Genomic DNA, 14,338 nt, shown 5'->3' on the forward strand with positions numbered 1-14,338 from the left:
ATCTCTATTTAAATACTTAGAAAATCAGGATTACACAAAATTCACGTTTAAGACAAAATTATAAAATTTATTTTCCTATTTAAATAAATAGTAATCAGAATTGTGATCTACACTTTTATTACAGAAGCTGCCTATTTGTTGAATATATACTATGTAATCCTTAAAGTAACAGTTTAATCAAAATGCCTAAAAATTAAAAAAAAATAAATTATTATTGTCTTGTACTTTTTGATATCACAAATAAATTGATGTTTTGGAATGCTTTGAACTGATGAAGACTAATATACATTCTGAGATCTGTGTCTGCCAGTAGCATAGACTGTTTGTTTCCATTTGATCTGATGCATAGACAGCTAAAGTTGGAAGAAATTTCTGAGGACTCGTAACTCAAAATGCCCTTCACTGTATCCTGCATAAGGCAGAAGACACTCTATTCCACCTGTTAAATCTGGCTAAATGGAATTTAGAAAAAAACTGAATTAAATAAAAATTCTCAGCAATAGAGCAAAGCAGAATTCATGAACTGTGTTAGCTTATTAAAAGGAAGGACATCTAAGCAGAAAATAGTTCTTTTAGAGGCCTAAAATGTGGAACACCTAGACCTCCTGGAGACCATTTAGATGACAGTGGAAAATGATACAGGTAGTAGGCAAGGTCCTTAAAGTTGGACATGGCAGATTTTTTAATACTGTTCCTGACACCATCATCCTTACATAAAGAAGGATGAATATTAACAATTATAACTGTGTCTAGAGGCCACTATATTCCCGTGGGCTGTCCTAGTCTCACTCCACACCCAACTTGATGCAAAATGAACACGTAATCATGTATCCCAGAAAGAAAATTTGCCTCTAAAAGCAAGTGTTAGCAATATATATTTTACCGAAAATTTTCTGAAGGGGAGAGAAATAAGATTTACATTATAGAACAAAAAGCACAATTTAATAATTCGTTATTACCATATCTGCTTTCCTCTAAATCTGTCTCTAAGTATTAAAAATTTCATCTATTTTTCCCCTTCCCTTATGTGTCCTTTCAAATCCCATCTATTATGTCTTGTAAGGTAGCCAGTGCTTTCTGTTTTTAAATCCTGTACAGTAACATACTACCCTGGTGATTGGCATTTGCCTTCCATCCCATTTTAGAAAGAAACTTGATCGCCCAAGCTTGCTTCTATGGGTCTAGTTATTCAACACCTCTTATATAGTTTAATGTTTACAGTAACAATGCTATAATAGTGACATTTATACATTAATTAAATGTATTTAAATTAAATACAAAATTAAAATAGGCAGGGTGCAGTGGCTCACGCCTGTAATCCCAGTGCTTTCGGAGGCCGAGATGGGTGGATCACGAGGTCAGGAGATCGAGACTATCTTGGCTAACACGGTGAAACCCTGTCTCTACTAAAACTACAAAAAATTAGCTGGGTGTGGTGGCGGGCGCCTGTAGTCCCAGCTACTCAGGAGGCTGAGGCAGGAGAATGGCGTGAACCTGGGAAGCGAAGCTTGCAGTGAGCCAAGATCATGCCACTGCACTCCAGCCTGGGCAACAGAGCGAGACTCCATCTCAAAAAAAAAAAAAAAAAAAAAAAAAGCAAACTCTGTTAAAAAATGTTAAACAAACAAACAACAAACAAGGTAGCTTCCTTTGCTTTGTGGGCCTTTAATAAATAGTGACAGTGATGTAGAAATTTTGTTGAATGTTAAGACAGTATAGAAAAAAAGTATAAAATACAACTTACTCATTAGTGATCAAGCTCCAGTGTTTCCTCCTGGGGCACCACTGTGATCAAAATGTTGAAAAGCCCAGGCAGATGTTAACAAATGATTTTTGGATGGGGGATGATTGAATCGTATACTTTGTCTCAGTCTTTCATTTTGATGGATCTTTGCTCATTCGCTTTTGTTCATTTTCCATTTAACAATTAACAACATGCATAAGTACCTCATGTTTGCTACAGGTTCTCTGGACACCAAGATGAACACTACATTGCCCTGCTTTGGGGTTTGTAAAGCAAGCTGACAAGAGTTAGCAATACATACCAAGAAGGTGCAATGTACAGCATTTTATGCAGTGTGAAGGAGATGGAATGAGAGAAGAATACGCTTTATTCTGCTTGAAGAAATCAGTTATTAGAGTCAAAATGGCATGTGACCTGAACCCGACAGGCCGAAATAGCTCTGACAATTGGGCAGGACATGAAGGTAACACTAGAGAAAGAGGATGAAGGGAAAGGTTTGTGAAAGAACATAGTGATTACATGAAGAGCAAATAAATTGGCGATGCAGAGCAAAAATGTCATAAGCACACACTCAAAAATTAGTCACTTTCAAGCTGCACTTAAGATCTGAATAGCTAATGGCAAGCTACTTAGCATATCTAATTCTCAGCAAACTCATTTCGAAATTGAGGATAATCATAACAACTTTTGCAATATGAAATGGTTTAATTTAAGTATTTGGCACATTGCTTGTCATGCTAAGTGTTTAACAAATATTAGCACATCTTCTTCCCTTTTTTTGCCTTTTAATTTGTCTTCTCTTTCTTCTTCTGAAAGTGTTACTAGAGTTGAAGCTTGAAGTACTGAAATAGTTGAAGGTGAAACAGAGTATTATCTGTGCAAAGGAGATTCATCAAGAGTGTAGGTAATTGTTCTAGAGCTTTAATTCTTTGAATGTTGCAGAAAAGTAATTTTTTTCTATGTTGCTAGAAAGTTTTGAGGATAGACTTTTATATTTATAAATGGGAAAAAACAACTAGCCAAGGGGAAAGATCAAGCTCACAGTTTTCCTAATATTACTGAAAAATCAAATCACAGATTAATTGTATAACAATCAATAATAACACAAAGATCATTTAACGTTTCTGATGCTTTTATGGGGGAAAAAGTTTGAACAAGGTTTTACTTTCAATGATTATTCTAACAGTTAATATGAATATAGAGAAGGAAAGAAATTAAATGCTATAATGCTATTTCGAAGTTAATGTATAATTATTTGTACCATTACCGTTTATAAACCATATTTTTAATTTTATTTTTAAATTTTTATCTATTTATTTATTTATTTTGAGACCAGGTTATGAGACTGGCTAATTTTTGTATTTTTGGTAGAGACAAGGTTTTGCCATGTTGCCCAGGCTGATCTCTAACTCCTGGGCACAAGTGATCTACTGGCCTTAACCTACCAAAGTCCTGGGATTACAGCCATGAGCCATCACACCCAGCCTATTGGCCCTATTTTAACGTCAAAACAGAGACTATTAAAGGATGTGTATTTTCATCACACTTACTAGGAATGGTTAGGGCGGTAGGGGGAAGGAAGGGAGGGGAAGGGGCAGGGAAGGGAAGGAAGGGAAGGGAAGGGAAGGAGCGAGAGAAGAGAAGAAAGCAAGGACGAAGAAGAGAAGAGAAGAGAAGGAGAAGGAGAAGGAGGGCGCAGAGAGAGAAGTTTCTTTCTTTCGTTCTTATTTCTTCTTATTCTTTCTTCTTTCTTTCTTTCTTTTTCTTTCTTCTTTCTTCTTTTCTTTCTTTCTTTTTCTTTCTTCTTTCTTTCTTTCTTCTTCTCTTTCTTTCTTTCTTTCTTTCTTTCTTTATTTTTCTCTTCTTTTCTTTTCTTTTCTTTTTTTTAATGGAACCTTGCTCTGTTGCTCAGGCTAAAGTGCAGTGGCACAATCTTGGCTTACTGTAACCTCTGCCTCCTGGGTTCAAGCAATTCTCCTGCCTCAGCCTCCTGAGTAGTTGGGGTTATAGGCATGTGCCACCACACCTGGCTAATTTTCGTATTTTTTGTAAAGACGGGATTTCACCATGTTGCGTAGGCTGGTCTCGAACTCCTGACCTCAAGTGATCTGCCTACCTCAGCCTCCCAAAGTTGAAGTTTTCTTTTAATTGAATAAAGTAAATGAACAAATAAACTTGGCTTGAAAATATGTCTTTTAGAATGTTCCTGTACTTGAGATTTTTTGTTTTTAGTTTATCAAGATTGATTGGTTAGTAATGTGATTTGACTATGTCCCCACCCAAATCTCATCTTGAATTGTAACTCCCACAGTTCCCATATGTCATAGGAGGAACCTCAAGGGAGGTGACTGAATTATGAGGGTGGGTCTTTCCTGTGCTGCTCTCACGATAGTGAATAAGTCTTACAAGATCTGACGGTTTTTAAAAGAGGAGATCCCCTTCACAAGCTCTCTCTCTTTTTCTGCTGCCATCCAAGTAAGATGTGACTTGCTCCGCTTTGCCTTCCACCGTGATTGTGAGGTCTCCCCAGCCATGTGGAACAGTAAGTCCATTAAACCTCTTTCTTTTATAAATTGCCCAGTCTTGGGCATGTCTTTATCAGCAGTGTGAAAACAAACTAATACAGTTAGCATTAATGATCTGGTAATACTTTTCTTAGAATTATAAGAATAATTAACAGTTATTCCATACATAATTGATAATACGATTAGAAAGAAAAATAATTGTTCCAATTTAGTTCCTACTGGGCAGACATTTTAATATAACAAGTCTTTTGATTACAGTCAGCTAAAAGTACATTGGGTTCTAGGTTAGTTCCATTCAGGAGTTCAGAGACTGAAGTGAAATAGTCACGTTGACTCTTAGGCTCTCCGTTTAGTGAATGAAGAGGGTGTCTTTTATGTCATTACTAGTTTACAACTTTTGGACTCTTCGTGATGTATCACATAAAAAAAAAAAAAAAAACATAAGAAGTGATGACAACCATTATAGCTTTATGATATATATACAATTTACCCCTTCCCCCCTTTTGTTTTTGGACTTAGGAGAATTATATTCCCATCAATAAATCTTTTGGTTGGTTATATATAGAATTAGAATACACCTTTAATTCTACCAATTCATTTGGTAAAATAATCTTTCCACATAACTTCTGTGAACTCCAAAAATCGGAGACAGGTCTCAGTTAATTTAGAAACTTTATTTTGACAAGGTTGAGGAGGCATGCCTGTGACACAACCTCAAGAGGTCCTGACAACATGTGCCCAAGGTGGTCAGAGCACAGTTTGGTTTTATACATTTTAGGGAGATGTGAGGCATCAATCCTCATATGTAAAATCAACTTTGGTTCAGTCCAGAATGGTGGGACAACTCGAGGGGAAGAGGTGGAACAACTCAAAGTGAGCAGGGAGCTTCCAGGTCATAGGTAGATAAGAGACAAGTGATTGCATTTTTTTTTCAATTTCTGATTAGCCTCTCCAAATGAGGCAATCAGATACGCATTTATCTCAGTGAGCAGAGGAGTGACTTTGAATAGAATGGGAGGCAGGTTTGCCCTGAGCAGTTCCTAGTTTGACTTTTCCCTTTAGCTTAGTGATTTGGGGTCCCTAACACTTATTTTCCTTTCACACTTTCTTCATTAATTCTTCTCATAAATGCAATAACCCTTATTTACAAACTTAATTAAAAACTTCAAAGTGTTTATTTTCATTCTCAACAGGTTGTTTTTAGCCATTCATAAGAAACAAGCATGAACTACTTCTCTGATATAAACATGCACTTATTTAACTAAAATTTTTTTAAAGTTGTGGAGACAAAACTGATGTCAAGGTGTTACTTAGCAATTCTTCTGCTATGTATGTCTGAAAATATTTTACCTAAATATTACCTAATTTCCTAAATATCTCCATAAAAAATGACTTCAGTTTTATATTCTCATTAAAGATGATTAAGAACTTATAACAAAATTATGTGTGATATTTATGCAAATCATTTCAATTTTATGCATATAATCATGTTTTCATATACATATAATTTTTATCTCAAAGTAGAATAGAGTTTGGAATAAGTATTATGTTCAGATCCATTATATACAAAAGAAGGCATAACAGTTGAATAAAAGAGTTTCACTTTAAAATATCTTTCTCTGGTTTTAGTATTTATATTGTTCTTATAAACCAGAAAAGTGGCAATATTATTTTTCACATTGAGTATACTGACAGAGGCATGAAAAAAATAACTGTTCCTGGTAAGATATAATAATTGTCATAAATGGTAAAATCTAGATGACACAGCAAACTATTAAACACAACATTCTCCTTAAAAGTATAAGACCCGAATACCAAATTATGAATGATGATTATGGAGGATAATAGAAAATTGAGATCAGGGCTACTGATGGATCCAGTAACTGGTGTCCCCATTTTCCCTAATAAGGAGTGGAATAGTGCAGTATGCACTGAGGGCTATCTCTACTCAGATTGCAGAGAAACGTAACATAGCATGTGACATTTTGAGAGAGTTACTTAATAGGAAACTCTGTGAAGGGAGACATAAGATCAGAAAGTATGTGTGTATGTTCGTGTGTGTGTTTGTGTGGGGGGGGGGGCAGAGAGAGAGCAAGCTTATGCAATGAGAGAAGTAGTGGTTGGGAGAGAAGTGCTCCAGATGGTAAGTAAGCGGAGAGTAAACTCAAGAGATTATTCTGAGTTGTGTGATTTAGTATTGTCCTTGGGGCACTTTTAGCTTAAAGCCTTTCACAAACTTTCCAAGTTTTAAGAAGCCCAATTATCAATCCCTAATTCTGGTACTGTTCCCAGACCAAAGGGACTCTTGGATACCAGAGGAAGAGTTGTTGATAGTCACCAACACATCAGCATAAGAATGAGAGACTGTAATCGATACTGGAAGATGGCAAATGCAGTCTAGAAAATTAGAATAAAGAGCACACTCTTTAGATACCAGCTTTATTGGAAAATGTCAGTGAAGAAGAATTGGTTGCTCTTGATTTTCCTCCAGGTCTAACATGAAAGGATCAGGCTTCTGGCACTTTGGAAAAATGGAGAACTCATCAAAATTACCATGATACACAGGATGACTAAAATAAAAAGTTAGTTTTTCCAGCAAAACAGAACTAAAGGCATTATCAGAAGCTGTAATAAAAGTGCACCATGAAACAGTAGGAGGAGAAATTTAATTTAAATCTACAGAGATGCGCTTCTATTCATTGTAATTCAGAGACAAGATTTTTGCCCTTAGGGTCCAAATTAATTAGTAAATTAAGTGTTAATAGTAAAAGTGGAGTCCTTGAATCCTTGTGCTTTAGGTATAGGCTATACTTAATGAATTCCTTCCACAGAGTAGAGTATAGAAAGACAAGAGATACTCTGTTTACTGTAGAGAAATCTGAAAAGTACTACCTCATCCAGAGGATCAAGGTAAACAACAACAACAACAACAACAACAACAAAGTCATACATCATGTTAATAGCATGTACTCTTGCTAGAATGTGACAAAGGGCACATGACCTGTCTTGTCTTCCTCTAAATATCTTATAACCCAGGACTAGAATGAGAAGAAAATCAAACCAATTGCAATAGAAGGACATCATATAAAATATCAGACCAGTACTCCTTAGCACTTTTAAGGCCATCAAAAACAACGTAAGCCTAAGAAACTGTAATAGTCAAGTGGATTATAAGGGACATGACAACTAAATGTAATGTGGTATCCAGAAATAGAAAAATCTATATATTGGGTAAAAGCAAAGAAGTCCAAATGCAAGTATGGATGTTAGTTAATGATAAAATATTGATCAATATTGGTTGATTTGATTATAACAAATGTACAATACTATACCAGATGTGAACATAGGGGAAACTAAGCTCAGGGATATGGAAATTCTCTTTACTACTTTCAAAACTTTTCTTTATATCTAAAACTGTTCCTAAAGAATAATTTTGTCTTAAAAAGTCAATAGAAAGGCTGAATAACTGAAAAAACATGGCCACAAACAAAGTTACTGATCAGAAATGTCACTTAAATTGTTACAGGACATGGTCCAGAATGACAAAGACATGAGCATTATTATTTAAAAATAATAGACAAAGGAGATCTCAGATCTGTTGGTAACAGTGTCTGAAAGAATTTTAGTAAGAATGAACTGTAGAAATAACAAAACAAGTAATAGAGATCCATGATACTGAACATTATAATACTCAGTACAATAAGGGACTTACGATACCAAATGACCCCTAATTTTACACATATGGGTGAAACTCATAATTTCCTGGAATATAGGTATTATTTTATATGCTTACAAACAAACAAAAAACAACCTTAAAGAAATTAATCAAGACTGTTTTAATGTTCCCTCAGCTTAACTAAACTTTAGACAGGGTTATTCCCAAATATAGACCACTGACTTCCCTTTTATTAAAGCATTTTTCTTGGAAAACTTGCAACTGCAAATTCTTTCTCTGCTTATTTGAGATATAAACTTATATAACCTATAAATGAATGTCTTTCTAAAAGACCTGGGGGTCATTTATTTAAAATGTAATCATCAAAAAAGACAGTGGCTTTATATTTCAGTCTCTGTGAAAGGGTAGGAGACTAACTTCAGTTCCGCTCATGTCTTCCAGTACTTCTCCACTAGCTCACTTCAGAGCTTGAAATTCCTGGGGCTTTTTTTTCTGCAAACTTCAATCTCAAGTTGAGTTCGCTCTCTCCCATATTGCAATAGTTTTGAATAAAGTCTTCCTATCATGTTTAAATAGGCTGATTCAGTGAGTTCTTTCACAGAACATAAATCAGATTTCAAAAAACTGATTGTTGACAAAATATTGATGGTAAAGGATTCTGACTCTAGATTTAGATTCAGTTATAATGATATATTAAAATATAAGAGTCAAATAAAGACATCTTCAATCATGAAAGAACTTTGAGAAATGTCATATAGGTCACACACTCATAAAATAAATCATAAGGAGATATTCCAGCAAATCAAAAATTGATACAAGAACAAGAAGATGTATAAAGGTAAAAGATAATGGTAATAAAGGAATTGGCAAAAAAATAGTTAATTCTAAATTATTATTGATAATATTGGCAAAATATAATCCAAAGGTTAAATAAAATTATAAAACCAGAAGAAACCTAATATAGAAGTATTATTAACAATCTGGAAAAATGTCAGATGATTTTCGACTATAGCTGGAAGATAGTATAGTGGGATGTAGGAAGACCATTTTTTTGTCAACTGAGAAATGTATGTCTGGCTTTACGTAGAGAATATATAGTAAGTATGTTCACCTGTTTAAAGTTCCAGTTTAACAGAGGAATGACAAGAGAAGAAAGAAGAAGAAATAATCTACAAATAGTCAGATAATAAAGTAAAAGAGATCAATGCTCAATGATAAAGAAAGCGGGAAAATACACACCCATAAGAAAAACATTAAACTCAAAAAGCGGATTGACATTGGAAATGAATAGTCAAGCCAGAAGAGTGAATATAAATGCGACTAGATATGCAACATTTGCTTTATCTTCATTATTAATGAGGGAAATGCAAATTAAAGCAACTTCCACATTTGGCAAGAAATAAAAATAAATAAATAAAAAGGCACTTGTATGAATTTTGATAGGATCATAAATAAGTATAAAGTTGTACAAAGCAATTTGGCAGATTCTATGAAAATTTAAAACATGTCTAGTCTTTGTCCCAGCGATTTTCTTTTCAGCAATGTGGTCTACAGAAATAATTACACAAGTGCACAAAGAGATGTGTGATATAAAGTTTACTACGGTGACTGTTACAACAAGTGAGAACAACCTAAACTTTATTAACAGATAAATTATTTTATCTGTTTATTTTATCTGTACCATAATTCACAATATGGTACATAGTACAGCTGCTATATATAATACAAGGGATCTTTAGATTAATATAAAGCATTATCTATAAGATTATATTTTAAAAGCAGATTTTTAGAACATTCCATATTTAATTCTTATTTGAAAAAATCATATATGTAGGTATACACACATCCTTGCATTAAGATACAGAAAGAGTAAAATTGTTAAATGTAAATAACAAGTGATGGATATTGTTTAACACTGGTGAAATCTGTTTATTTGGGGAAGGATTAAAGGGCAAGGGATAAAGGTTAACTATTAGACTACAAGTCTATTTGAATTATTTGAATTGTTTTACAACCCTGGTGTTTTTATTACCACAGGATGAAAAAAACTATTTGCACATTAGTATATACAATGTAAACAGACCATTTGTGTATATACACAACGTAAATGCACACATCCTCTCTCAGAATATGAAAGGCATGTTGATGTTAGATGACTTTAAAGTTGTATTATGTGCTAAGTAACTATTTTATTAGCTTAGAAATTAAAATAATATAGACAGCATGTTTTTTGAGAATTTATTTTAAATTACCATACTGAAAAGTTTTTTGAATATACAACAGTTAATAAATACCTGCATAATTGAAAGTATCCTTTAAAATCATTTCTCTCATTCACATCTTTTTGATAATGTTTCAAAAATTTGTTTCTTCTAACTTACTCTTGCTTAGTGCTAAACTAGGTATTTTTTTTTTTCTTAGGGGATATTTTCATGAATAATTTTACATTATTTTCTTAGTGTTTTCTTCCACTTTGTAGGAAGAAAACTCACTCTCTGAGCATTTCTTTCTTTAAACATGTTATTAAAAACAAATACTTTCTTACATTGGATAAAGACATTCTTCAGATTATACCCTTTTCCATCACACACAGACACACATCACTTTGTTTTAAATTGTATTTCATTCAAAGAACAAAATTTGTAATTACTGAAATTTTAAAAACATAAAATAATGTTTCCTATCCCTCACCTCTGCATTGCTTTGCTGAACACTCACCTTTCATGGCATTTGAGGATGTGGCTTAAAATTTAAAACACTTTTTCCTGGGCTCTTAACAAAATTCTTACCAGTGATGTTTTTAGCCTTGACAATGAGAAACAACTCGTTTATATTGTCAGCTTTATTGAGAAAAAAAATTAGGTTCTTACCTCTAAGAGGAGACGTTCTTGATTTATCATTAAGCAAATCTTTATTTCTCTTTATCCAAAAGCTTTAGGGTCTAATATGCCCTCTTACTGACAAGCCTATGAGAATACAGTTCTATGCATTCACTTTCCTTGAAATAAGCCATCTGTAAAGTTCTATGTAGCCAGCAGCTCATCAACCAGAGTCCGAGGATTTCCAATGCACACACCATGCAGCTAGAAAATTACGGGTGTGCAGTGTAGATAAAGTTTTATTTTCATTCCCAGGGACTTCTCTTTGTACCTCCTGGAGGACCAAGTTGTTTTTCAAATTCCAAATTATTTACACATCCAGCACAGCTATGATTTCTGCCAAATATTCAAAAAATTGTTAAAATAATGCATTTTATGTGGAAAGTTTTTCAGGTATAAATGTAAAAATGAAAATGATTTCTTCATCCTTTTCTAGTGGGAATAATTATTGAGTTTGGCCTGAGGAATCAAAGACTTCTTTTTATTCATAAACAAAAATAGATGAATAGAGATACAGTTAGAGACTGACAACACTTAGTGCTCAGAATGCTGGCGCAGCTAATGCAGGGAGAAAAGATGGAGCCAAAAATGTTGGATTTAGTGAAAATCACCAACCTGAAAGGTGGAAACAGCAGCCCCTGTCTCATTCTGCATTTGGAAGAGGCATCCCAGAACAATACAGATTACTTATCTGAGAACCCAAAAATATCCCAGAGAAAGAACCCATCTATAGATACTACAATTTTGTGTTGCTACCAGTGGAATATAATATTCACAGCCAGCACACCACCGAAATACAGGAGGCAACTTTGCCTATGTCCACTGAATTTCCAAACCATTTTTAGTACCCCTTTTCTCTTCTTTTCCTTCCCTTCCCTCCCCTTCCCTTCCCTTGTTTCCTTTTCTTTTCTTTTCTTTTGACATGGTTTTACTCCCATCTCCCAGGCTGGACTGCAATGGCGTGATCTCTGCTCACTACAACCTCCACCTCTCGGCTCAAGTGATCCTCCTGTCTCAGCCTCCCAAGTAGCTGGGACTACAGGAGCATGCCACTACTTTTTTCTTAAGTGTGAATGAATACTAAATACAGTATCACACCATTTAAGGAAAGTCTTCATGATGAAAAGAAAGATAAAATTAATAGAGAGAGGGAATTTAGAAGAAACAAAACACAGAAAATAATATAAAAATCAAATCAATTGTTTGATTTTTCAATTGTTAATATTTCAAGACTTGCAAGAATTTTTTTTTTTTTAAATTAGAGAGTACTATGTAATAAGAGCAAAGAAAAAGAATCAGGATGTGAAGTGTGTGTGTGTGTCTGTGTGTGATAGCAAAAAGAAATAAAAATTTACTGGAAATATCAAAAGATAATTTAGAGACTCTCCAGGCAAGCAGAGGAGAGCAACAAAAGGGTAGGAGGAAATAGAAAAGATAAATAAGGAATAATCTAACAGTCCTATTATTCCACTAATACAAACTTTTTAAAAAATTCATAAAAAATGAAATGAAAGAAAAATGTTTTTAATGTAAATGTTTCCTAGAAATAAAGGCATGATTTTCTATATTATAAAAAGCAGCACATGCACACACACAAACACCCAGTAATATAGATCGCTGACAAATTTCAGAATAACAGAAGCAGTGGTCAATTTCTAAAGATGGCCCTGCAATAAACCATACTTCCAAGTACTTGCTTCCTTGTCTAATCACTATCCCTCCTTTAATTTGGACTAGTCCTATAAGAAATAGAATGCGACAAAAATGATGCAGAGAAATTTACATGGTTGGGTCATAAGAAGCTCTCTAGTTTCTGCCTTAGGACACTTCTTCCACAAATAGTTTCCATACAATGAAATGTCATGGCACAAGGAAAGGCCATAACACATGTAGGCACTCAGGGATGGCCGTATTTGGTATCTCAACTGATAATAACCAGCATCAACTGCAACCCATGAGAATGGGCCATCCTGGACATCCCGACCAGTCACACTTTTAGATGACCTATATGCAACCACTGTTGCATTATCATGAAGGATCACAGGTAAGTTCAGCCAATCCATACAATCATGAAGAATAGCAACAAATTGTTGCTATTATAAGGTTATAAGTGTTATATTATAAGGTTATACGTGTTATAAGGCACTGAGTTAAAACAAGCAAACTAGCACAAGACGTTTAGAAAAGTGTTGAGACTGGTTAGGACTCAGAATAGCAGCACATTTATTAAAGGCAACTCCAGAACCTAAAAGGCAATGAAGAAACGGCTTCAAAATTTTAAGGCAAAACATTTGTATCCTAGAATTTCATATAACTTAAACTATCAACAAATGTGTGGGTTAAAATAAACTATCAAACAAATAAAAAAAACTGCTTTAGGCATAAAGCCTGAAAATATTTACTTCCCAAATATGACCGATACTTAAAAAGTATATATGAGATGCAGGAAAATGGAAACCCAATCAAAATAAAACCGAAGAATCATCTTAACACTAAAACTTGACATCAGAGAATCACCAGTTCAAATTAAACCAGGAAATGGAGGGTTTGAAAAGTAAGAGCTATAAGAAAAGAAAGAACGCTCTAGTAGGTAACCTGAAACATTTGAGGTTTTGTAAAGAGTATTGATGGATTGATGACTGATTTATTAGGATGTTTGGATATAACTAATGGTAGGTGATAAGAACATAGAAAGCAAGATTTATATACTATTAGGTTGTGAATATGGACTATTGATTCAATAACAAATTATGATATAAATAATTATGGGAGAGAAAAGAATTTTTTTTTTCAAGATGGAGTTTCACTCTTATTGCCCAGGCTGGGGTGCAATGGAGTGATCTTGGCTCACTGCAACCTCTGCTTCTTGGGTTCAAGCTATTCTCCTGCCTCAGTCTCCCAAGTAGCTGGGATTACAGGGGCCTGCCACCATGCCCAGTTAATGTATTTTTAGTACAGACAGGGCTTTACCACATTGGCCGGACTGGTCTTGAACTCCTGAACTCAAGTGATGTGCCCGCCTTGGCCTCCCAAAGCGCTGGGATGACAGGATTGAGCCATCATGCCCAGCTAGAATTTTAATGCAGATGGAATAAGAAAGCTAATCCCCATCTTTTGTCTATTGACAGAAAGACAGTAGGTAATATATAAAACTAACAAATCAATATAAAATAATATAATTTTTAAAATAGCAATTCAAAGGTAAATAAGAAACATAAACAGATAAAAGTGGAAACCTCTGGCAATGCAAATTGGTGTTGATGATGAAACAAAACAAGGTTTACTATTTTATTAGAAAATTTTAAATATTAATTGATTTTTTAAACAGTAATAAAATACCCAGAGCAAAAACTTTTATAAGCAAACATCTTTACACTGTCTTATGCTATAAATGCAAATAAATATGCAAAGATACAAACTAATAACTAAACAAAAACAAAAATGTATGACAGATGTCTCCACTTACTGAAAGAGCAAGAAGTAGTATCACACTTCTAAATATTTTCTTACCTGA

The sequence above is a fragment of the Rhinopithecus roxellana genome, chromosome 5 (assembly GCF_007565055.1).
Source record: "Rhinopithecus roxellana isolate Shanxi Qingling chromosome 5, ASM756505v1, whole genome shotgun sequence".
Classification (NCBI taxonomy): Eukaryota; Metazoa; Chordata; class Mammalia; order Primates; family Cercopithecidae; genus Rhinopithecus; species Rhinopithecus roxellana.